The 26,610-nt window shown below is 44.2% G+C and overlaps 1 protein-coding gene across 1 annotated transcript in view; it reads left to right on the top strand.

The window, feature by feature from the left end:
* Positions 1-23,933: 23,933 nt before the first annotated feature.
* The window catches only part of SNRK (SNF related kinase), a 40,408-nt gene continuing 37,731 nt past the window's right edge, over positions 23,934-26,610 (top strand). The window contains exon 1 of the mRNA XM_086468179.1: positions 23,934-23,950. The gene's annotated coding sequence lies outside the window, so the exon portion shown is untranslated. The remainder of the gene's footprint in view (positions 23,951-26,610) is intronic.

Below are 26,610 nucleotides of genomic sequence, written 5' to 3'. Positions count from 1 at the left end.
GCATAATTTCCTCTTTTAAGACAGTAGGAATATGTGCGTCCTAGATAAATGCTGTAACTACCATATAACAGGTTCTATCCTGGGGAGGTGCTTCATGCCCAAAATAAAACAGGGACACTTGGCAAGAGGCACAAGATTTGGTAGGGGAATCAGAAACTGTCAAGGGAAGTTTTTCTGCTGCAACAGTTGTGAACAGAAAGAGACTGTAGCGTGACAGAAACCATGGAGCAAGGTTACTGCTAGCTTTGGCAATCTGGGTCAGGATCCAAATTCTTAGCTTTCCATCTCACCTGAACACTGGATTTTTAGAAATTTCCTTATAAATTTTATGTCACTTCCTCTTCATGAGGCTGAGGTTGTGTACTTGCTCCTTTTACATGCCATGATACGAGGAGATCTGTTTAATGTATTTCACAGAGTCTAATGCGAGCAAGTGGCTTTCACATGCCTCACACAATCGGCTTGCTACATGCTTGGGCAGATGCATCTGTTTCCAGGACGTACCTGTTGGGTTTATAATATGCAAATATTTGTTCCCCGGTTTTGTAACTTCATGAAGTTATGAGCCAGTGAAATTGAGAGTGAATAGCTTCATACTGCACGAATCCAAAGCACGCCTCCAGTGTGTGTAAATCAGTGTAGCTCCACTGACTCGAATGGAGTTGGGTTGATTTATGCTAGATGAGGATCTCATGTGACTGGAGACATAACCCCAAAATGGCCTGTAATAAGACATCATCCTGCTTTTTCTCTCTGCAAGTATATTAGCACTGCATCTTTGCAGATGACTGCATGTTATGCCGTGTGCTGGCCCTTCACACACAACAACTGGCACTGATGTTTATCAAAAGTGTTGCATGAGGTGAGAGGGAGAAAACCACAGCAACGACAACAAGAACTTGGCACCACTTTAGTCCCATCTGAGCCCTGTTTTGATACCGGGGGTATTCCATAGGCTCTGCCTGCCTGCTCTGTGCAGGCACGAATGGCAGCCTTTGATTCCCGGGTGGCACCGGCTCCTGCCCTTTGCTGTGGCTTTAAGACACAAGTGCATTGTAAGTGCCTGGCTGCAGTTCTTAAGAATATCAGCACTTTGGGCTCTTGGAGCAGCTGCATCCTTATCCCCAGCATCTGAAAACCACTTGTATTATTAAAGTGGCAGATTTCAGAATTGGCATTTCCCCATAACCACAGGTATTTTAAATATTTAGCAAAATAAGATGGCATGCTGGAATGGTTCTTATGGGTTCCATGTAGCGCTTAGGCAGGAGACAAAAAAATACCAGGTTGACTTTGTGCAAGATGAGCACCGGATGCAATTCCTCCCCTCTCTCAGACAGGATGCATCCAGTACTCTTACAAAACCACAAACATTCTTCCATAAGCTTTGTTCTTCTTGAAACTTTTCATGTCCTTGTACACAAAATGCTGCAAGCCTCATAACCTACTTAAGGCTGGTAATGCAAAGTGGGAAATAATTGTCCCCAGGAAGCGGGTGGCCGATGAAAGTTCCACTGGTGTGAATAATCAGCACAATTACGGGGAAAGGCAGCCGTCTTCAACAAACTGGTAATGGGACACTGAGACTTTAACTGTTAGATCAAAGTGTGAATGTGTCCCAGAGCAGCACTGACTCACATTATTTGATGTCCTATGGGAAACATGCTAGTAAGTCTCATTCCAGCTCCCTAACTCATCAGAACCATTGAAACCGAAGGAGCTGGAGCCTCCAACAGACTGAGCTGCTTCTGTTGGTCCTACCATAATAGTATCTACATCTTTGGAAACCTGACCTTGCTTGTCTCCACCACAAGGGCCACCACTGCCACTCACACAGACTGTCTCAATTTTTGGCCAAGGATAGAAACAGCATGAGACTGAGAGTCCCATTTTAGCACTCATGTCAATTATTTATTCATGAATGCTGATTTATTCATCAAGATGTCTGCCTTCAGCTGTGATTTAACAGCTTTGCTAAACATGGGTTTCATTTAAGTAACAAGGAACTTCACTTTGGTCCTTCATCTATCTAATAAGGACTAGCAGGGGTCCTTATTTAATAAGGACTGCAAATGGACCGATCTGAATTCTGGTTTCAAGAGACAACATTAATAGCAAAGATTAATTTCCTCCACCACAGGAATGAGCATTAGGATGAACATTATGAGGAAGTCAGGCTAAATGACTGTCATCTCTAAGCCTTAATATCTATTTAGGTAGTCATTTTACAGTAACAAACAATTTGATCTATACAAAAGACAGATAACGCATAGGAAAAGCGAATGCTTTATGAACCTTTCTTGACCGTAAATGTCTGTCACCTAGTTGCCCAAGACTGCGTGGAACCAGACTCAAAGAACCCAGGTGGCCCTCCCAGTTCTATATTTGTACTGAATATACAGTAATTCATTTATTGGTCAGAGAAGATATATTACAGGTATCTCCAATTTAGATTAAAAAAAAAAGCCTTTCTACAGTCACCCAACCATGAATCACCAGAACTTTACACAATGTGTTGCAGGGAAGGCTCACTGTAATGTTGGACATGGTACAGTGAGTCTGAATTGTGATATGAATTCTTAGTCTAAGCAAATTCACTCTGTTCCTACATGATGTTGCTCTTGCACATTGAATGGGTAACACTGGATTCCTGGCAGCTCAGTATGGATATTTAATACAAACAGAATAGGCAGGAGTCGATGTACCTGGAAAGTGGACCAAGACCTAATAGGAAACAAAAACCGGTAAGTAAGATCATCTGATCGTGACTGAGTTACCACAAACTAGCCTGAGCTGTGGTAAATGGCTATGGGTACAGTTTAATTGCCCATGGCAATTACGACCCTCTAGTAATGTTCTGCTTCTCAACTGCTATGGTCTAGGAGCTGAGTGTGGCTCAGCTCAGAAGTAAGACTGCACCCATGCCACCTCTTACTACCACAGCTGAGCTGAAGGGAAAGATTTCCAGCCTCAGCTCTGCCACAGCCTCCCTGCTAGCATCCACTGTTCCCTCACACCTCTCGGTATGATACTCAGGCAAAGAGCTGACAAGCTCTCCCATCGAAGGGACCAGACTAATCAGTTTAAATGGTCCCAAAGAGGTTATGAAATGCTCAGACAACCAACTCAGCAAGCACACTAGGCTGGGTAGAGAAGATATGGGGAGGGAGCTACAGGCAATGACCATGCACCCACAACCTACCTTGTCAAAAAGCAGTAGCTCAGTCATATGGAAAGTCACACAGAAAGTCAGACCCAAAGCCACATGCTGCTCTACTTCTCCCCTTTGGATGCTGTTTATTAATGAATCCTTCTATAAGTCTGGGGGAATGACACTGGGATGAAACAAAGTATGTACTGGCAGCCAGTATGCACCATGGTTTGCTATTTGCTTTGCATGCCTTTTTAAGTGCCAATGTTTTTCTTCTTTTTTTTTTTTTTTTTTTTTTTTTCCAAAGCCTGGCATATTACCATGACAGCTTTACAGTGAGACACCAGTCCAACATGCTGACATCAACTAAAAAGGCATAGCAACAACCCAGCCCTTTCACATACTTTACGAGTACAATGTGTTAGTGTTAAGCAATATTTGAAGGAATACTAGGCAAAATAGTTCCCAGGAAGACCTGGATTCTGACTTCATGCAGGCAAAGAAATTTATGACAGAAAAGATAAATCCTAATGTCACTGCTGATGGCCCACCTTGTCAGGGAGCAGTTGTGAGACTGAAGTGTAAGAAATGACCCATGAAAGACTGTCCTCTTTGTTCTTTTCAGTTCATTTGATCTACTTTTATGCTGGCAAGAGTTGTTTGGTAACACTAAGTGGCATAATAGGGTAAGAAGTTTGCTTATTTGCCATCTAGTGAAGATAGAGAGGTAAGAAAAAGCTGTGGCAATAATGGCTTGGATTACAAAGGGCTGAGGTGGACAGCGTGGCTCTGCTGGAACCACGCTAAAGCTTAAAAGCAATGGCACATTTGCACTATCAAAAGTCTGCATGTTTCACAAAGAAAAGGACGCTTAATCTCTGGAAATGGACAGATAAAGGGTTCAGCTCAATCTCTACTGATATACAGTCCTTCATCGCTACTTTACAACGTTCACATCTTATGCAATTCACTCAGCTTCCCCCCCCCCCCCCTTTGTCTTGTTCAGAGATGGAAATATTCTGCTGGCTTGTGTGCTGTAGCAGCTGCTGCTCTTGACATTTCTGCTGCAGGCTGGCATATAGACCCTGAGAGTTAGTTCTAATGAAAAAGCTAATATAACCCTTCCTCTCCTTTCCCAATATTTCATGTGCAATAGATATTCTAATTTAGGCAATCTTTCCTCTGAGAACTCTTCCAAGGTTAGTGGAGATTCAAAAATAGTTCGAAAGAGCAACAACCAAACCAAGAGTGCTTCAGGCTTTAATTTTCTTCCAACAACTTTTGCTGCTTATTAGAAGAAGGTAGATGTTATTTCTACCAGGTATCCCGCAAGGAACTTCAGTCTATTAGTTATTTGTTCCCAGTCTTCAGATGGGTGCCCAGGTAAATAGAATAAGGTATAGAACACTAAATTCTGATGCTGTGAGTAAGGCTGTAAGCATACAGGACATGGTACCATAAGAGAGCATGATTTTGGCCCACTGAGTGCATTTGTAGCTCAAAAAGTTCCAGGAAGAAAGTGTCTTTGTAGAAATTAATAGTATTGCGTTTATACGCTAGAACATCCAAGCTGAGGCTTCATCTGTTGAAGGGAGAAATAAAGTGTTGTTTTCTGGATAGGAAAATGAATACAGTGATTGCAACATGAAAAAGTGGCTTACTCTTGGCAGGCCATTTCTCAAACTGGCCTGCAAGAGCTGATCATCCGGAGTGTTTTAATCACAACCAGTGACCACTGAAGGCTCTGTAAAGATAGCCTCCATTAGTTCCCATCACACTGCAAATACACAGCCCATGCAAACATTTGCATTTTTTCAAGCCCCGCTGAGACCACTGGCTAACAAAACCATCAGCATCATACTGTGCAAATCTGACAAAATAAGGAGAAAGCTAAGTGTCAGTCAATGAGACCTGGGAACAGAGATGTCTATCTTGAATTATCCTTTTTGTGCTTCTGTCTGTTACCTGAAGAAATGCAGGACATCTGGGAAGGAGGAATTGCAAATGCAGTCAGTTACCCTCTCAGCTGTGACAGATCTAGTTTGAGTTCTGGTTGTATTGCTCAGTAATTTCTTTAGGGAAAGGTATGCCGCAGTAACAATTAATTGAAAAATGGTAGTTAATTGACATACACACTCCATCTCAGGAACCAGAAAATATTCGTTCCTGGCACTGGAAAGAGACAACAGTCTCCTTGTCCCAGGTCATTTTACAGCTCTGTTAATCACCTGTGTTTTCTCCAATGGAGAACATGCTTACTGCAACTGCTTTGTCTCATGCCTGCATACATTTTCATACCCTGATTCTAGCATAGCCTCCAGGAAACTCCATCAGTGCAGGCAAGTTACATCACGCAGTTCACAGAGGCACACAACGCCGCTTGGCCAGTTTGATTAATATCGTCATGTAGCATACTGATACTGCTTTTTATGCACGTATGTTTTTCAGATTCCAGGAACAGCTTTACCATCATTAACTAACTAAACAGAATATGATGTGATGCAAGATATCTCTCTGGAGAAGAGAAGGCTGAGGGGAGACCTTATCGCTCTCTACAACTACCTGAAAGGAGGTTGTAGCGAGGCGGGGAGTCCGTCTCTTCTCCCTAATAACAAGCAATAGAACAAGGGGAAATGGCCTTAAGCTGCACCAGGGGAGGGTCAAGCTGGATATTAGGAAGAATTTCTTTACTGAAAGGGCTGTCAGGCATTGGAACAGTCTGCCCAGGGAGGTGGCAGAGTCACCATCCCTGGAGGTGTTTAAGAGACAGGTAGATGTTGTACTTGGGGACATGGTTTAGTGATGTTGATAGAGCTAGGACAAAGGTTGGACTCGATGATCTTGAAGGTCTCTTCCAACTGAAACTGTTCTATGATTCTATGATGCTATTTAACCCATGGTGAATATTTCTCAACACATTCAACCCTGGTGGAGACTTGCTGATAGATTGCCATGGACCCGTTTCCAAGGCTACATTTCCACTGGCCTTTTTCTGTATGCTGATGTTGTCTAGCCATATGTTAAAATAGGGGCTAGGAACATACCTGCCTTGGACATGCACTTGATTACTATCAATGAGGAGTCCTAGCAGTGAATCTCCAGGTCACAAGTACCTGAATAGAAGTGAGGTACAGCCCGTTGATCATACTCCCCCTAAATCCTCTCTCTGTCAGCTTCCTCCCTGAAACCTGCATTTCCTTCAAGATCTAGTATTGATTCCTCAACTCAGCCCAGAGATTATAAATATCCCTTATCATCTCCCACGTTCCAGTTAACAGTGAGAAAAACTGAGGAAATACAGAGACACAGCTAGATTTTACGTGGCATTCTAAAACAGCTCATTAAAAGCAAACAAACAAGGGAGCTCCCCAAACCCCAAGCCCTTTCTGAAATGTAGCTTCCGTCGGTCTAACTCTATCCTGTTTCACAAGTCCCTGGGCATCCATCTGTGGCAAGGAAGGCAAACAGGCTGTTCAAGGGGTACCTGCTGTGAGATCTGCAGTCCCTTGATCTAGAGCCCAGTCCAGCCCCTTCCCCTTATGCTCTATGGTTCTTGTGCATCTCCTTCAGACTTCACCCAGGAGACCTTTTAAACCCTCTTTTATCACCTCTTTAGCTTTGTTGGCAAGTTTCCAGTGCTTCTGGGAAAAAGGGTACTAGTTTGTATTAGGAAATAATGTAGTCAATGGAACAAACCCCTTTACTCCATCCAGCAGCAGCAATCCAAAAAGCCTTTACGCTTTGCATATCAGGAGACACCGCAGCTGTAAACCTCTGAAGTGTATGTATTAGGGCTTGCCTGTCATATTAGATTTTAGGGACCAGTCTCCAAGCAGAGACGCAGCAATTTCCTGTCCCTATTCGTGATAAGCAACCGCTAATGAAATCTTTTTTTGGATTTTTGCCAAGGGGAAAACAATAGCCTGCTCAGAGCACTTCAGCTTGAATGGGTGCGAGCTATTGTGCATCATCTGCTTAGCCAAATCCTGTGAGAGAGCTGGGGTGGGGGAGTATGATCAGAATTCAGCATACGTGGAGAGAAAAGAGATGCATATCTGCTTTTTCCTTAATCCCCACATACTCTGTAATCCCACTGGGGAAGATGGAGCTATGGAGATACCATTGCGACTATCAGCTGAAGTTGAGAGATCAATTCTGACAGCAGCAGAGAGTATGCCATGAGCATATAAATGCATTTATCATGAAGTCACTAACTCACCTGAACAATTTTGTCGTCCTTTTTAAATGTCAGGTTTCACTGTTGTACACTATTATATGATGCTACAAATTAGTCAGAGCTTGGGCTAGCAAACATGTGGTGTGAAGCTGTGTCAGAGGAAGTTCAGACTGGACATTAGGAAAAGGTTCTTCACTGAGAGAGTGGTCGGTCACTGGAACAGGGTCCCCAGGGAAGTGGTCATGGCACCAGGCCTGTCAGAGTTGAAGGAGCGTCTGGACGATGCTCTCAGTCATATGGTTTAGTTTTAGGCAGTGCTGCGGGGATCAGGGAGTTGGACTTGGTGATCCTTATGGGTCCCTTCCAACTTGAGACATTCTATGATTCTGTACTTCTGTATCAGACAATCAATAAATAAGGTCTCCCTGGCAGTTTTAAAGGTGGAAGGAACTTCAAAAATGGAAAGAAGATAAATGAAGTCATGAAACGTAACTTCTGTTTCTGTAATATTAGCTTTGGTGTTCATGAAACTTTCCATGAAAGCAAAGGCATGAAGGAAGAACAGGAAGATTACATATTAGTAAAATCCTCTAAAATAAGAAAGCTGGTTTTTTTTAATAAATGGAAAATAAAGATGTTTTGTGCTTTGAGAATTCTGAAAGATGATTCTATTAGATTAGCCAATTACAGACCATGAACATAATTCGTTATCATATTGTTTCAGTAAATGTGTTTGTCCTCTTTCTAGCTGTAAAGGATTTTTTTTTTCCAGATGCAATCAAAACATATTTCATTGTACTTATATGCTACCAGAAAGCCTCTCAATTTTACAATGAAATTTTATAGTTGGAACAAAAGTCCGAATTTGCAACTGCCGGTAGTGAGTGCCTGGTTTTGACACATACCTCTGTCTTAGTCAGCTGCTGCAAATCAGTCATCATGAAATCAGAAATTCATTGCAGAACAAGGTATTGTACACTGCAGGAAATGTTCCGTGACTAACAAAGGATAATTTGTTTAATCTGATTTTATTTTCTAAGTGGTTTTTCATTTCTTCTTTTAGATTCAGGAATGAACATTGTATTCGAGTGTGTATCTCCTATGTGTGCTGCTTGAAATCGTACAGACCCAACAGCTTGTCTGCAGAGATCAAAACCAAAGGTCGGTTTGCCTAATGTTGGGATATGGGCCAGGTCTTGTCTATGTTTTTCTCTGTCTCCCGATACCACTCTCATACTGGTGCCAGGAATTAGGATATTCATCTTCTCTAGGTAAACATCAGTTTATAAAAAGGGGAATATAATTGCACAGAAGAAGCTATGATATGTCTTGGGAGTAGTGAATGCCTCCTAATTGAGCTTTAGTGAAAGCGGCAGTTCTGGCATTATTTTTATTCACCTTGTGGAAAATTATTGGAGCATATTTCATATAATTAGGATCAAGAATGGATTTGGCATCACTTCCAGCAAATGCCCCTGAACACTAATCTGGTTTATTTGGCACCACTGCTGAAGCTTCTCTTGTGGGGAATACAATGACAACAATTAACCTGGCAATACAGAATAGAAATGGGAAGTGGGAAATTGTCTTGTCTTTCATCCACATACAGAGTGAAGTGTGACCTCATTCAGCAACAGAACAGCAGTGCCTCAAATTTATTTTCTTCCTTTTTTTTTTTTTTTTTCCCATCTTGAGGTGCTCTAAGGAATCTTCTATTTTTTTCCCATCTAGCTCAAAAATCCACATTTTTCATGCTGTCCAAGAGGACCTCAACAAAGAGACATAGGGGCCCTATCTAAAGTGTTTGTAGCTAAAGGTATTGGATTTAACTGAGTGTTGTTGAATGACCAAAAGATTCCTTCCCTTTCTAGAACTAGACCAATATTGACTTTCAACAGCTGTCAGTTCAGAGTGCGCAGTCAATAGCAGGATATGGGCAAGGTCTTTAGATTACTGTACCAGGAGGTACTTTCTTTTTATTTTAAATAATTGCATATGATCTGTACAAACTCCAGTTTCTAGTGGGTTCTGTTTCTCGCTTTTCATTGAGTGATCTGGACAATTCATCAACCGCCCCCCTTTTTCCTCCTTTTATCCACTAGTTAGAAATACAGTACTGGCAATACATTTTAAGATTTCTACGTCAGGTGCAATGACAATTCATCCATCCCTAGCTTTCTTTTCCTTTTATTCAGTCATCAAGCTGGATGATGGTGCAGTGAGACTTGGGGAAAACTAGTCCCACAAAGTTTGTTTGCAGGGAGGATGTTTGGAAGAGGAGACTTCCACTAGGAGCAGGATAAAGAGATTAGGTATTAACCTGGGATCTTAAATACTGCAAAGCTTGAGAGACAGAGATTGACAGAGACATGGGGGAACTTGACAGGAAAGAGGAAGAGCAGAGTGATTTCGTTTAGCTGCTGAACCAGCTGAGAAAGGGATGCAGAAGAACTCTGTGGGGAGGAGTGAGAGAGGAGGATCCTGTGTACTCAGGAACCTGAAGAACACTATCAAGTGGTGAAGAAATTTAAACAGGGAAATGTGTAGAGCTGCTTATTGGATTATGTGGGTTTGTTTTTTTTTTTTCTAGAGCAGTATATTTCTTTCGCCAGATGTAGGACCTAAGAACACAAGAAACGCCTTGCCCATATTCTGACTCATATTCTGTGCCTGACCATAGCGGTAGGAAACACCATCCAGGCAAGTGTGCTCATTTAGTTTAGGAATAGTCACAAAATCTGCCTGTTTCCTCTGTCCTGGGTGGCTGGACAGGTGAGCCAGGAACCCTCGAGCACTTGCAGCACTGGAGCTCAAGGCAGGAATTTGCTTCAGCTGCTGAGCAGCCCAAGGAGGGCAGCTGTGGGCCTGGGACAGATGATTTCTATACAAAGTCCCATTTCTTCCAGAGGAAAGACAAAGAGAGCTTGTGGCCAAGCACTGTGTGAAAGAGGCTCAGAAAAAGGCAAGTGCTGTGATATGCTTAGGTGTAGAGCACCTGAAGAGCCTCCTGTAGACCCAGTGTAGTGGTGACAAGGCATAAAAAACTGGTGAGAGCCTCGCTAGTGTTCATGATGACCAACTGGAGGTCACAGGGTTGTATTTCAGTCATATTATTAAAAATCTTTCCAAACACAACAGATTTGGGGAATGCTGTCAGGTCTAGCCCCATCATTTCTGAAATCCTGGGAAGAGACTCACAGCCTGTCCAGATCACTAACACCCTCCTCCCCACAGCCCCCAAACAGCCTCGAGCAAATGCCAAAGCTGAGAGCTCCTCACAGAAAGTGTCTTTGCATTATCTTGAGCTCCAATCTGTGCTCTATCCTTTTCTTCAACAGCAGAGAAGGGATGTGGTAAGTAAATCCTGTGCAAGCTGTCCACATCAAAACCCAACAGCTGATCTTGTAAGATTGCAGCTGATGGTAAAATACATTGTTCAGTAAGAAAGTAGCTGCCTACAGCTCCTGGATTGACCGTGGATGTAGCCCAAAGACGAGCATGTTGCAGCAATTTAGCCATGAAGCAACAAGTAACTGACTTGCAAGGCCTGCTATGGGGAAAAAAATATGCTGTTGCAACATCCCAGCAAGTTAAAAATGAGACACTTCCTAGAAACTGCTGATTTGTGATTGTGCAATGGCAACCCACTTAGAGCCTCCATGTGCAAACCAACAAATGGCAGGCACATATCTTCCACGAGGAATGAAAAAGACTATTTTTCCTAAGCAAATAAGTCACTTTTGCCAGGCATAATTTCTGCTGAGCCATTTCATCAGGAAATCAGTCATCCACCAACAATCTGTGAGTTTTTCAACAGCATCAACCTTGCCAGGTGAGCCAGATAAAGAGGACTGGTTATTGTCATCACAGCTGCAGTACTGTGGCCTGTTTTGCCTACTCTGTCCCAAAAACCACTCATTTACAAAGCAGAGAGGAGCAAAGGGTAGGACAAATGGCACTGCACCCAGGAGGACCTGACCCTTGCTCTGGAAATGCCTGATGTGGAAGGAGCAGCAAACCTCCAACTCCTCCTCCCTACTGCTGCCATCAGAAGGGAACTGACAGTGCCCTGCGGCTGCAGCTGGTCCCTGTCCTGTGTTGTGTCCCCCTGCCCTGGTTTTATTGACATTGCTGCCCCTCGCCTGCTGCTCTGCAGCATCTGCACTTGGAAGGTGATACAGGCCACAGTGCTGCTCAAGACCCCACCTTGTGTAGGAGATACTCTGGCTCTTTTTCCAGCAGTTTCTGTTAAAATAAACATTTTATTTTTATGCATGCATGCCATTATATCCTATTTTTAAACTCAGAGGCTCTTGAGTTCATCCTTGGCTCAAAAATCTTGGATACCCACCTTCTGGCACATAAGTTTAAAAAAATCTGGCCTCAATCCTTTGTGTCCTCTCTCATGTCAGACATTGCACAGTCCTCTAAACAGTGACAGTTAATACATGGCATATGCTGCAATACCAAGTTTCATGAGCAGAAGAAGGGGTGTTACCCGTAAACACTAATTTCCTCTTCTCTTTTTCTAAAAATCTGTTTAATAACAATTAGCACAGCTTAACTGTGTACCTTACATTTTCATCAGTTTCAGCCACAAATATTTTTACCTCACACTACATTTGAAGTAGAAAAATAGCAATGTTCCCTGTCAGCACAAAGAGAAGCGAAAGATAATAAATCACTGACTTGTAAACTGCACCCAAGAATCAATAAAATGTAAACGGCTACAAAATAGAAGGTAGAAATACATTAAATATGAATGATAAGAAAGAGAAATAAGACTGGAAATGATAAGGCTGTGTATTTCATTACACAAGACAGAAGTGATGGAGAACAGTTCTGGGTTGGTAAAAGGAGAGAAGTTCTTTGCAAACAAAATGGTATCTGACCATGTAACCCCATCCACTACCCTTCTAATAGAGATAGAATATATCATACGAGTGTCAACAACTTTTAGAAACTTTACACATCACTGATTACAAATGAAAATGTAATGCAGTCTACACGTGTTCTGGCTCTTATCTCTCCTCCAGGGGAAAGCATTAAAACCTCAGCCTGCCATGGAAAATGTAGTATTCAGACATCTGTGACCAGTATGTGTAAAGAAGAGAAGATAAGGTGCATATCAAGCCTACATCTGTGACAGGGATCTTGGTGTCTCTAGAGACAAATGAACGAATGCATATGAAGACTGACTGAAAATTTTGTAATTAAACTTTTGCTTTCCCCAGAAGTACTTGCTCTTTACAAAGCATTTCCTCTTTTGAAAGAAAAGTTCACCAAAAAGATTTTAGTCAATGTCCTCAATACCCAATGCTTTTTCCCCCACTTCTTTTTCTTTTAAGAAATAAATAGCCTATTACTGAGCAAAGGTATTGTGTATTCATTAAAGATTCCCTGGAGAAAGTTCAGCCTGCTGGCCTACCATGGAAGGTAAGAGGTAAACTGTTAACGGTTGCAGGACAACATTAGAAATATGGGCTATGAGATTTGAATCTTTGAGGAATAACTAGTCCTGAACAATAGCAGATAAATAAATCAGAGCAAAGCCACAGGTAGCTGCTTGGATGAGCAATGGCCTGGCAGTCAACACAACAAGGAAAACAGCAGTACCGGTCAGTAGCCCATACTGGCTGTGTAGGTGAGATGAATAAGCTAGAGCTTCAACTTCAAACTTCCGAGCAAGGCTCTTGAGTTTTACAGCTAGAAGTACAATCAGCTTTGTATGGTCAGCAATTCATTTTACTGCTTTAGAAACTTAAGAATAAAAAATGCAAATGCACCTTTGATGTGTTGATTACTTAGGGATGTACAAAACCATGAACAGTGGCGGTAATGAAATGTCTCCTGGGTGCCTTGGAACATTGCAGGAGGACCCGGGCGAGGTTCCCTGGGAAACCAGAGATGTACTCCAAAGCATGTGCAAGCTTGGCCAGCTGACAGCCACTCAGTTGTGCTCTGAACATCACTGCTAGAAGGTATGTCATTGAACTCCGGAGTGCAGTTGGTAGGACTAATTGTGGAAAGCCTAAAGGAGGTTGGGATAGATTTGTTCCCGGTTGCATAAATGTTCAGACCTCTAAAAGAAAGAAAAGACTGATTGCTAGTTATCCAAAATGAGGGGGAGAGAGGGGTGAATAAGACCTTCAATTAATCTAAATATTGATCTTCGTCCCAGATACTGCTGGCCTGAATTCTACCTAAATCCCTGCGCAGACTGTTTTCCATTGGCTGGCACTCCAAAGGCTTCTGAGTAATTATTCCAGAGATGTGAGTAAGGCTCAGAGCACAGAATCACCAGCGGTCAACACTAAGCAGTCAGATTTATGTGGAATCTAGTCCTGACAAAACTGGGCTTTAGGATTAAACTGCACCTCCAAGCTATGAAGGAGGATGCCTGTAGACCCAATGCTTGACCTTGCCTCCTCTGACTTTTAGACAAAATAACCAGTTTAGCATCTCTTGCAAAATACAATTTACCACCTCTCCTAAACCTCGCTCCTTTTCTGTATCCTGGCACCTACAACCCCTCATTGGGTTTGCTCAGAAGAGAGCTAAGACAGTACACGTGACCCACAAGGAGAATGTGAAGAGAAGAAAACAATTACTTTTGCTCTCCTTGGCAACATGATCCTCAATCCTTTGCAGATCCTTTGTCCCCTACCACAGGAAGTGAAGACCCTTTTAGCAAGGGCAGAACAGTAGAATTTCCCACACAACTATGGGAGACACGACAGGATTGAACTTCTTTCCAGTTGCATTGCTCTCACTCCCTTAGAACAAGCACCTGGATCCACCCAAGACCAAAAAGCAGTCACAGAGATTTCAAAATGATGTCTATGACTCAGCAGTGAGTCCTTCACAAAGATTTGTGGCTCAAATATCCTAAAGATCAAATATTTGAGGACTGGGATGTTTGGACTGGAAAGGGTCTGCCACATGCAAACTTTCTTACAGAGTTTTCCATGGATTGAAGAAGCACTGTTGTTCCTGAACTCCCATGCCTTGGGAGATAGAGCAGACAGGTGTGGCTGTAACTCCAGCACAAGTAATAAATACATTTAACAGCTAGATTAGCATAACTGCTTGCCTCGTCAGCTAGCATGCAAAGTGCACAAACAAGTATCATAACAGTTTTATTACATGTACATGCTTGTGTTTCCTTGAGACATGATAAAACAAACAGATCAGTAATTTTAAAACGAATAGTAAAAAAAAAAAAAAGCAATGAGTAATTTAAAACAAACGTTAAGAAAACTGTGTTTTTAAGAAATCTTCTCCTGGCTGCACCACAATTATATTTCATTGACATGAAAGAAAAGATATTATGAACAAATGTATTACCAGTCACAAAAGCTTACATTTAGGTAGCTTTCGTTTTGCTCCATTATGAAATATACTTCACTGCTGTAATTTATACATTTCAGTGTAAAACCATCAGGTGTGATTCCATCTGGAAACATTTTAAATGGGCAATGGGTTGAGAAATGTCCCCACCCTTTCTTTGTTCAAACAGCAGATAAGGAATGTGCCTCTTATTTCTCAAGCAGAGTATTTAGTTCTTGCTGATAAGATTGTACAGTGCCTTTTGAAGAGCCTGAATATTAGTGAATTATAACTGTTTTAAATACATTTCTAACAATCCGCTATAATTTCACAAACATTACATAGGCTAGCTAGCAAGTTTGTTAGTCAAAACAAAAAAGGTAAAACATGGTTGACGTTACACTGAGATGTGCTCAGCTGTTAAATGAAGTAAAATCATCTGTTGGTGTTTGTTCATTTTACAAATGGCACATTGTGTACGTTACAGTGAACACTGGGAGCAGTGAGCAAGATGTGACTGCAGTAGTCTGTCAAATCCTCAGTTTGATTTATAATAATGGGGTTGCATTGACATGAGAGTAAAAGACAGCAAAGCATATGTTCACTGTGAGTAATATAGACTAATTTATACATTATAGTAGTATTAAATAGTCTCGATAATTTTCTAAAATAGTCCTACCGTGAATGTGGTTATAGTGCCATGGGACAAATATTGCTTCACAGGCAGTGATCAGGGGGAAAAAAAATCAACCCTTTTTTTTTTCCTTGAGTTTCCAGTCCTCAGACTGGTGGAGTGAAGGGAGTTAAAATAGCATACATTTTCCTGTTGTGGGTCTAAAGAAAGACTAATCCTGGTCTTTCTCTGGAACAGAGCACAAGAACAACAGTGGCTTCATGACATAACTTGCTCAGTTTCAGTCCTCAAAGAATCTGGTCCCTTTGATTCTCAGTTGTACTGTCTGCAGGAAAGGGCTTGGTAGGACTTCAGGAAAACATTGACATAGATTCAGAGATGTCAGTGACAAAGCCATCTCAGCTATAAAATAGCTACTGCAGGAACACAGAGAAATCCACACATTTATCTTGAAGACTGGCAACCCTTCCACATGTTTTAATTAGGAACCATGGCATCCCATTCTTTTTTTTAATACCCTAGTTGTAAATGGACAACAAATGTTGTTTACCAGTGGTTGAGCAAAAGAATGTCATTGTTAAACATGGAAATGGAATTTAAAGTTCTGCATTTAATTATGTTTGGGGTTGCCTTTCATTTGGAGTTAAACCTGGAGATTTAAAAAAAAAAAAAACGTGGCTCCAATACTGTTTCTTTTTGTAAAATGGGAAGAATGTTAAATAACACATCCAAGCTGCCTGTAACAGCACAAAGATTTCTAAAACACGGTAAATCTCTTAGTTGTTCAAATAATCATGCATTGAACGTGCATAGTTATTTTGTGTTGTTTGAGTTTCCAACCACATTATGTGACAGATCTTATAAACCAGAAGTTTCTGAAGTTTCATTGCTATTTCTTCTCTTTCCTTTTTCTAGGATACATTTTCTGTGAAAATGGTTCTTTCCTTTCTTTATCTCTCCCAGAGATCTCAATTTCTGGTGTACCTACTCAGTGTCAGAAGCAAAGTCATTGTAAGGAAACTGCATCTTTTTTCTTTCCAGCCTGAGTTGAGAAATTCTATACATCCGCTAGCAACTTTTTAAATTAGAAATCTGATAAATTAAACACACAGTGTTCTTCTCAGGCCACCTAAAGGAAGGAAAGACTGACTACATAAAGGAAGACAGAGTGAAAGTGAAAAAACCCAACAAAATAGAAGGACTGCCTCCTGGGCTTTAAGGCACAGGCCAGATTGAAGATGAGGTGTAGGTGGATACAATTTCCGCAGCGCTGGTAGGGAAGCACGGGCCAGGACTGGAGCTGTGAATTCTTGGGAATGTGCAGCTTAAATCTGCTAACCCTGGAAAGCTGCTCTGTCCTTCACTCTTTGTTTCAGGAAGTGAATTTAACTACACAGCTTTAAAAACTGACTTTTACTGCACTGGCAGTGGTCATTTGGACTGCATTTGCTGCAGCACTACAAGCAGATGTGTAAGTATTTAGCATGGCATTCATCAGAAAAAAAAAAAATCAAACAAAAGCCCCCTACTCCCCAATCCTTTGTTGACATGAATTTTTGAAATGTTTCATTTCAAAACGAAAATGTTGCACTTGTAAAAATGGTAACACTGTACTTTTAGGTGAACATCAGTTATTCCAGGGAAACACATTTTGCTCTCTAAAACATGATTATTGCTGTTCCATGACTACAATTGCCCCCAAAGGTGCAATTCTCAAGCTTTCCTTCCAAGAACTTGCTTGTTTTTAAATCCATGGCATTACATCGTTGAGATGTGGTTTTACAGGTCTTCAGCTACAGGTCTCCACATTGCACCTTGTTATTTTCTGCAGTGCACTGGATGCAATTAGGTTTTCTTGTAAGTGCATGGAAGGAACTATTGTTCTTAAATCAGGGGTATGTATTCCTAAGGACCCTTCAGAAGGTAATATGTGTTTGAACACACCTAAAAACAAGTAACAATGATAATACCATAAAAAGTATTTTAAAATATTTGCTTTTTAGGACACGATGGTCTTATTTCATCCATTAAAGTGGCACGGTGGAATATAGGTCATATCCTAGCCATTAGCACTTACGCTTCAGTAGCAAACACTGGGGTTGAGTAATCTGTCACATGATCAGAATTCTAATTTTGATTTTAACCAAATTAATTGTGCACTTTTTTTCCTGTAGCAGCAAACATATGGCTGATTTTCTAGACTTCCATTTAGTGTATGCAAATCCCATATTTCATAGAGAAATGTTAAAGAATTCTTTCTGCCATTTATTTTCAGAGAGCCTCTCACCACAAGATTTGCTCTTCAGAAGGACATTTTTTCTAAACCCTACCTTCCCTTCTTTCTCCCTGGTCAATGCTGCATTCTTTATTCTTCCACCCTGACAAGGTGATGGGGGATTTTTTGAGAACCTGGTTCAGGCAAAGTCTTCCCCAGCCAGTGGGACACCTGCATGAGGAAATCTGGCACTTTGACCCAGACAAAGGCCTCCTGACCTTCCCCAGAACAGAGAAAGACAGAGACTACTTCTGAGTTAAACTCATGACCACTATAAAGAAACATGTTAGCACTAAGGAAAATTTATTTCTGAAACTGACTCATTTTATCCTGCCCTGGCTCTCCTAGAAGAGTTACTGGGAATCCCTAAATAACTTGGGCCGAGCCCAAAACCATAAGTGAAAAGGAATGCAAATCACCAGCCTTAGGACCACTCCTAACTTTACTGTGTTTAATTAGTTTATCACCTAAAACACTAATGGCATGTCCACAGACCTTGTGCCTTTACCTTCCCCTCCAGATTCACACATTTTTATGTTGTCGAACTGAGGCATTAGGAGGCCACATCACACCTGATGCCATGCACCATTTCTATGCCTGATGTTCTTTTAATGTCCTGCTCCTTTCTGAGAGAAGCAGGAGCTTGTGAACTGTGTCATCAGCTCACCAGAACTAGATGAGGTACAAACGTATCATAGGAAAGGCGAAGTTTCTACACTGCTTCTGTGCTGACCAGGACTTGGAGAGATTGCACACTAGGTCTCAGTCTAATATTTTCGTCCCCCTTGCCTGGGGTAAGTCAGGTTGTGCCACATCCCAGGTTTCCTGTCAGTACAAGGGCCCCCTGTCCCCTGCATCACTGCCTCTGCTATTTGGATCACCAGCTGGATTGGTTACTTTGACCGAAAAGCAAGCGAGGAGTTAGGGGACGTGGCACATGCTTCCTTGACAGTGGGCAGCATCTGTCTAATTGTCCGTGGCACCAGCGGGAAATGCTGCTCTCCACCCACAGCAGGAAGCTCACACCTTCTTCCTCCACAGCAGTAAAGCACCCCTGGTCTTGCTTTGTGTCTCTCCTTCTCCAGTACAGGCTGTGGGTGGGTGTTTGTGCCCCTGTCCCCATCCTGGAGGGAGGACAGACCTTTCGGAAAGACCTGCAGCATGGTGGAGCAATTACGTGGTGGAGGAAAAGAACAGTGTTCCAGATGTGGTCTGAGTGCTGCGTAGAGGATGGCAATTGCTTCCCCCTTCTTCTGGCTGTGCATCTGCTGACACAGCCCAGGGTGCTGTTAGCCTTCATCACTCGCTTGGGCTTACCCAGCTGTCCCCCATGATCCCAGGGCCTTCTCTGCAGGGCTGCTCCCTACCCCAGTACCCTGCAGGGTGTTAGTCTGTCCCAGATACCATTTGTCTTGGTCAAATTTCACAAGGTTCTTGTCATCCCATTCGTCCAGCTCTGAGTCCCTCTGAATGGCAGCTCTACCTCTGACAATACTGACTATTGACTAGTCCCACCAATTTGCTGTCATCTGCAAACTTGGTGAGAGGGCACTCTGTCATCTCCTGCAGGCATTGATAAAGACGTTAAAATAGGTCAGGTCCCAGGATAGACCCCTGTAGTACTCCACTTCTTACTGGCCTCCAGATGTAGAGTACAGCCCATTAACCGCTGCCCTCTGAGCACTATCATCCAAACAGTTTTTTATCCATGTGGTTGTCCATCCATTCAGACCATCGGGTCCTAATTTGGATACAAGATTGTGGTAGATGGTGCCAAAAGCCTTGCAAAAGTCAAGGTAAATGATAGCCACTGCTCTTCCTTCATCTACAAATCCAGTCATTTCATTACAGAAGGCAATCAGGTTGGCAAGGCACGATTCACCATTGGTAAATGCATACTGACTGTTCCCGATCACCTCCTCCTTCCTGTGCCCAGAACTGTGTCCCAAGAGAACATGAATTTCCACATGGGTTGCAGTGAGGCTGATCAGCCAACAGTTTCTGTTTGGGCTTTTTTTTCAAGATGGGCACAACATTTGTCTTTCTCCAGTCATTGGGGACCTCTCCCAGTCTCCATGACCTTTCAGAGATAAATGTGTGGCCTTGCAGTGACACTAGCTAGCTCCCTCAGCGGCCCAGGATGCAGCTCAGTTAATCCCATGCACATTTATGGGTCGAGATCTCCCACGTAATCCCCGTGTTGATCCTCACCCATTGCTGGCAGTTCTCCTCCTTGAATCCTAAGCACAGAGAGCTGGGAGACCCTGATGGTAGATCTGAGGCATAGATGGCTCTGGGTACCACAGCCTTATCTGTCTCCATTGTTCCTAGATTGTTTGCCCCATTTGGGAACAAGCCCTCTTTTTCCTTTTTCAGTCTTTTACTCTTGGAGTTGTGGTAGAAGTTGTTCTTGTTGCCCTTGAGGTCCCCTGTAAATCTTAACTTTAGTTGAGCTTTGACCTTAGAAAAGAGACTGTGTGTCATTCCTTTGGACATTTGCAGCAGTCTCTGCATCAGCCCAGACACCTGAGTTAGCTACTCTGATGGTGGAAATGTACAGAACATTCAAATGCAATCACCGCAGCTATTAAGAAATGTAATATCTGTCCTGCATAAGCTTCAGTATAAATTGTACTCTTCTCTATCTGTCCAAAGACAGCTGCTTTGTGCTGCTTTGTCAGGGAAACTGTTAATAATTTAATAATGAAAGCGAACTAATGAGGCCTATGGATTTGAGCCTCATGCTCAGATTATCCAGTGTCTAATGAAGTGTGAATTTTGACTGAAGCTTTTTCCACCCTGAGGGGAAAAAGCCACTCTCATCCATGCGGTTTCTCCTGTGACTAATAAAGGGTGAGCTCACACTGCAGTTTTTGCTGTACAGGGAGTACAGGTAAGGTTACTCTCCAGTACCTAGCCCTAGTTTCATGACACTTCAGAAAACTCGTAATTCTGAAGATATCTACCCCTTTAATTCAGATTTGACCAGTGGGCTTGGGAATTACTAGGGAGAATGGACAGACTGACAAAGGCTAGTCCAAAATCATTATTTAAGCCTCATGCACTTCGAAACATCCCAACATCTTCACTACTTTGCATTTCAGACACATCTCATTGGAAAGGTGCAAGACAATTCACATTAAGTATGAACCTAATTTTTGAAATGGGTCAACCGTAATGATTCATCTTTTGAAAAACATATCCCTTCTCAAATATTGTAGCCTAACAATTTCATATACTCCATACTTTTCACAGATAGCTTACAGGTTTAGAATCTTATATAAATTAAGGTTGTTCCTAATGTAAGCCAGTAAGACTTCTGTAAAAACAAACATTCTCTACCATTTTCTCTCTTTAGTAGACTAAGCTTGGATTTAGCAAACAGGAATGTCGTCTGGTCTGATTTGGATGCATACGTGCTGTGAGCAACCTCTCAAATAGACACATGAGGCTGTTGCTGTCACCTTTCCTAGACAAATACATTCAGGCTAATGGCTGACGGATGAGGTGTGTTTTGCTGTGGCATAGCTGACGCGTATTAGCTATCTTGTCTTAAAGCCGATGTGGAGACAAGGCACGGCACTTTTATTGCGGGGTAAGCCAGGTGAGGCCAAACAAAGGCAGCAGCATAGCGCTGCCCTCCCCTAGCAACCTAGCTGCAGCTTGTCTGATTTCACAGGTGTGTAGCTACCACATGAATTAAGTTTTCACTGCAAAAAACCTCCCCAAACCAACACAAGGCCCTGTGCCACTGAAGACAAAGCCCAGCGTAAGTCCCTGTATAAGTGACAGGAGATTAACGTTAGCCTGTTGGGGGAATGGTATGGGTCTTGCCCCAGCAGTGTGTGATCTAGTGTAACCAACAATAAAACTGCCTGAAAAAAGGCAAACCAGCCTGTCCTGAATTCCAGCCCACCGTGACTGCCAGGCTCCTTCCAGTCCCTGTTGTCCCCCCTTAAGTGCTGCACGTATCCTTGACCTTCTTCTTCTTTTTAGTCTCAACCATGTTCACCTACAAAGCCTCACCACATTGAATAAAAGAACTATTGTATTATACAAGCGACCTTAAGTATAGTATCTCACAACAGCTGTATCGCAGGTGAGAATTTTCATTTTTCTTTCTGCAAATGTATCCTTTTCCACTCACTTGTTCTCCCACAGAAGCAAACACACACGCACACACACTGAATGGTTGAGTGCACCTGAGCGTGATACCCTGCGCGGCAGTGCAACAGATAACGTGACTTCCAGCAAATATAAAAAAATCCTTTAGGCCAAAATGTTTTGCAAAGGGAGACTCGGTAGCACGGAACTGAAGCATCATTACAACTTTCATATGTATAAGGTCTTTGTAAGACGAGCCTTCTCCAACATGCAAATCAAACTCAAACAGAAAAACACGTGGAAATCATAGATATTATTAACTGGAAAGTGAGAGACAGAATCTAGCCTTAGGTTTTACAGAACAATAAACATTAGGCATCATCTGACCATAGCAGGCTCAGAAATCCAAGTGGTGCATGCTGCACACTAGGGCAAACTCAGACTTGAGAAATCAGTGATGATCAGGCAGCCAGAGGTGATGGGCTGGTTATTGCAATCTGTTACCTCAGATCCATCTTGTAAATCAGCAATCAGTCGTGTTTTATTGGTGTCGAATTGGTCTAAGAGTGGAGAATCAGGCCTACTGAATGGTCTAAATGATGACAAAATGAAGAAATTTTCATTTGCATTAGGAAGCAGTGATCAGCTTATCTTGAAGTATTCTTCTATTTCTCTTTTGAAAACTTAAAATACGAAATAATGAGGTCCTTTTTATTACACGTGATCACACTACTTCAGTGTAGTAATTTCCTGAACTGTTATTTTCCAGTTGAGTTTATTCACAAATGATTGGTTTAAACCTAAGAAATTCCAGGTCAATTCAATAGCCCCTGCTGTACAGTGTAACATAAGCTATTCATGAAGGAAGAACATCTAAATTTTGTCAAAGCATGGGGAAAAGCAAAAAGCATTTATCAAACACTTTCTTAAAATTGGGCTTCACTATAATGAGGTTTTGTATTCTCTTTCCATATGTCTTGATTGGCCATTTCTATTTGAAGGAAAAAAAAAAAGGACACTTTTCAAAGTGCCACTTTTAAGTCTTTCCTTTCCCTGGCTATTCAGAGATTTTCTTTCATTGATCTTTGGAGGAAAGTCTTGCATTATTTCTGATGCTCCCAGCAACCACTTTGCTCATACCCTTTAGCACGTAGGAGCCTGAATACTTCTGTAGAACAATCGTTCAAGGTTTTTCCCTCCCCTTCATTACATGTACAGCCGTTTCCACCCAAAACACCTGCCAGGTTCATTCCCTGGCCTATTTTCCCCTACTAGCCTCAATGTCACCGTTTCCTTTCACTACCCCTACTTCCAGTCGACCTTCACCATCCATCTTGATCCTGTCCTCCTCACCACGGGAGACTCCAACGGCAGCGTGCCTCACTGCCTACGCACCATCGCTCCCTCAGCGAGCTGCCCAGGACACAAGGAGCACCATCTCTGTACTCTCATTATTTCTACCCTCTTCACTCGCCACCGCATCAGCCAGGAATCACAGGCGTGGCTATTTCACCACGCTAATTCACCCTCCCGTCCGGCATCCTCTCCACAGACAGAGCGGCCGCCACTCAGGCGGCGGGCCCGCCGGCTTCGCCCTCTCCTCAGACCTTCAGGGGTTCGCCCTCCCCTCCCCTCCAATTTTTGCCATTTCCAGGGCGAACTGCCCGGGACCTTCCGGAACCCGGAGCCCAGGGAGGGGTGCGAGCCCTGCCCCGAGTGCCGCCGGCCCACCCACGTCCCCCAAGCCGCCCCCTCCCGCCCTCCTCTCAGCCGGCCTCTCCCCTTCCCCTTCCCCTTCCCTTCCCCTTCCCCACCCGCCGCTCGCTGCCCCGCCCCGCCCCGCCCCGCCGCCGTCGAACGCGCTTTCCCTTCCCCCATTGGCTCGCCGTGACGGCAACGACGCGGCCTCACCGCGCAGGCGTGGCAGTGCCGGACTCGCGGGCTCGCGCGGGTGCCTATTGCCCCGCCTCGCCCCCGCCCCCCCCCCCCCCCCAACGGCTCTCCGCGAGCCGCCGCCGTTGTTGTCAGTCGCGTCTCGGAGCCGCCGCAGCAGGGCCCGGCGGAGCGCGAGCCAGGCAGGCAGGCGCCGGGCAGGAGCCGCCGCCCCCGAGTCCCCGCGGCCAAGCCCAGCTTCTCCGCTGGGGTCTTCGACCCTTTCCCTCCCTTCCCGCCGCGCTCCCCGGCCCCGCCGCCGCTCCCGAGGGCAGCCGCGGTGGGTGCTGCCCATGCAGGGGGCGGCGCGGGGCGCGGCGGCCCGAGGAGACGCCGCTGCCGCAGGCAGTAAGTTGCTGGCGGGGTTGGGCCGGGTTCAGCTTGGGTTGGGCCGGGTAGGATGGTGCCGGCCCCGGTGGGGTGTGGTGGGTTCCCTTCCTCCTCTCCCTTCGCTTTTCCGTTTCTGCGGGAGCCGGCCTCGCCCGCCGAGCTCCTCCCGGCCGGCCCAATGGCGGCCTCGGCCCAGGAGGAGGCGGTGAGGGGACGTTTCCCGGCCGCCGAAGGTCGGTGTGTCGGTGCTGCCGTCGGGGGCTTGAGGAGAGGGACGGCGTGGGGGGAAGAAGCGGGTGCTCCCGCGGGGACGGCGGGCTGCCGGCGGCGCCTCCCGTGCCCCTGGCGCTGCAGAGCCCAGCGCGCCCCCCGCGAGCCCTCTCCCCTCCGGGGCAGCGGCCGTCCGACGCGTCCCCGCGGCGGCGGCAGCAGCAGCAGCAGCGCGCGTGGCCCGGCGTGCGTGTGAGCGGCTCCCCGCCGCGCGGCTGCCGCCTGACCCCGCGCGCGCCCGCATGCCCCGTCCGCCCGCCGCGTACGCGCACCGCGGGGTCACGGCGGGAAAGCGGCGGCGGGTTCCCCCTACCCCCAGCGCCGCCGCCGGTCCCCTGTCGCCGGGGAAAGAGATAAACAAGCGAGGCGAAAGCCCGCCGGTTGGAGAGGCGGTCCGGTCCCGGGTGTGCCTGGGGGCATGACGGTGCATCTCGCCCCGGGGAGCCAGGTGCGCGGCCAACAGGTCTGCCCGGGGCGCAGGCCGGCCTCTGCGCCGCCGGCGGGGCTGCAGCCCGCCCCTGACGGGCTGGGGGTGCGGGCGGCCTCGGTGCCGTGTCGGTACGCGTGTTGCTCCTGTCAGTGCACCTACTGCACGGGATGTGCTGCCTTGAGATTGCCATAGAAATCGGTCGGAGAAGTGGGGAAGTCCTGGACAGAGGTCTTTGTGCTCCCTGCTGGGTGGGTTTTGGCGCCCAGATGGTGCTCCACTGGTTAAGTTTATGGGCGATGACTTAAAAATGTTTGTGGTTGATATACAGCCTTGGTAATAGCTGAAGGACAGACGTGTGGTTGGCTTTGGTGTTTTGTTTTGGTTTTTGTCTTGGTTGGTTTTTTGTGTGTGTGTTTTGTTTGTTTGTTTGTTTGTTTAAGTAGCCCGAATAAAGTATTGGAGAACATCCACTAGGGAAAAAGCCTATATTGGCCAGCGGATGGTTGGTGACAAATGTGACCTATTTTCAGATTGGATATTTTTATTGATAAGGGATGCTAGAACACCTGTGAAGGAGAAATATCCCATGTAATGCTGGGCACATAAAAAGCTTTGGGGTTTTTTTTTTTGCTTGTGCATGGATAGTTACTTAGTGATCATCTTGCTTCCAAGAGCTTGTTAAGTAGTTATGCAAAGAGGTGGTTTCCTCAGTGGTACCATTGCAGTTCCTGGAGCGACTGAAGTGTATTGTCTGATTTACAGCCATCTAGCATGAATGAATTGCATGCAAATCTGCTTACGCCTGCCCTCTGTAGTGCAGTCACTACTTAGTCATATAGGCTGCTTTTTGGAGTTGTTTATTATGGATATTTTTAGACCTTCAGGCTCTGGGGAAGGACCAGTTTAACGAAGCTCAGCAAAATGAAATCTAGATAAAAGTGTTTACAAGCAAATGTTTATTATGTTAGAATTAAGCAGTTCTTGCAAGGCATGCACCATTAGGAACTGAGTTAATGAATGGTGGGGTTTTTTTGGTAGCTGTATCACAGAAAGTGGGAATTGGGCTCGTAGTTGTTTTCGTACTATTGCTGACCCTTAGAAAGAAGAGATCTGAAACAAACTTACGAGAACTAGCAGTTGTCCCTACATCGTGCAATCAAATTTTACCTCGTGGAACATGTTGAAATCTTCATTTGCATAGGCTAATACTTGCCCCTTGTGCTGCTAATGCATGGATAAAATCCAGATTTGAGGTCTTAACAATAAAATCTAAGGGGGAGAAAGTCTGGTCTTGTCTCACATTTCTCCTGAATATTGTAAATTACTAGAAAAGTGGTAAAATGGTGGTATGTTTTTAAAGTGATTGGGAAGCAAAGCTGACCTGAATGCTGGAGTAGTGCCTGGTAGGCAAAGTGTCATCTAGCTCTTTTAAGGGGATCTGTGTGATCCACACCTGAGGCTTCCATCAAAAACACAGAAAAGGGAAGATGATGTGTGAAGTGGACTTAGTGATAAACTGTTTTTGGTTGTGTGTGGTTTTTTTTTTTTCTTCTCCTTTTTACATGTTTGAGAAGCAAGAAAGTACAGATTGAGTTTTGGATACTGAAATTTCTGTACAGGTTACTGATGTTCCCTGAATCATCTTGCTATGAGAACTAATATTCCCATGTGATGTGAGTGGTTGCACTGTAGATATAGTCTGCTTTCTGATTATTTTAAACAAATAGCATGTTAAGAGTATGCACCGTAAGATGCTACTGAAGGTATTCTTGTACTTGCCGTAGTCATCTTCCTTGTGTGCTGTGTGACCAACCTGCTCTCTTCTAAGGCTCTAACTCCCTGCCTTGGATACCATATTTGAGTAATTCTTTTGCAGTCCACACCTGCAGTGTATCATTGCCCTTTTTATCCCACTAGCAACTGTAATGCCAAACTAGCCCCTTTGTCTTGCTTCGTTGCCTGCCTTGCTTTCAAGGGC

Source organism: Leptosomus discolor, chromosome 7 (genome assembly GCF_034619465.1).
Source record: "Leptosomus discolor isolate bLepDis1 chromosome 7, bLepDis1.hap2, whole genome shotgun sequence".
In the NCBI taxonomy this organism is placed as follows: domain Eukaryota; kingdom Metazoa; phylum Chordata; class Aves; order Leptosomiformes; family Leptosomidae; genus Leptosomus; species Leptosomus discolor.
This window is presented reverse-complemented; position numbering and strand designations above follow the sequence as displayed.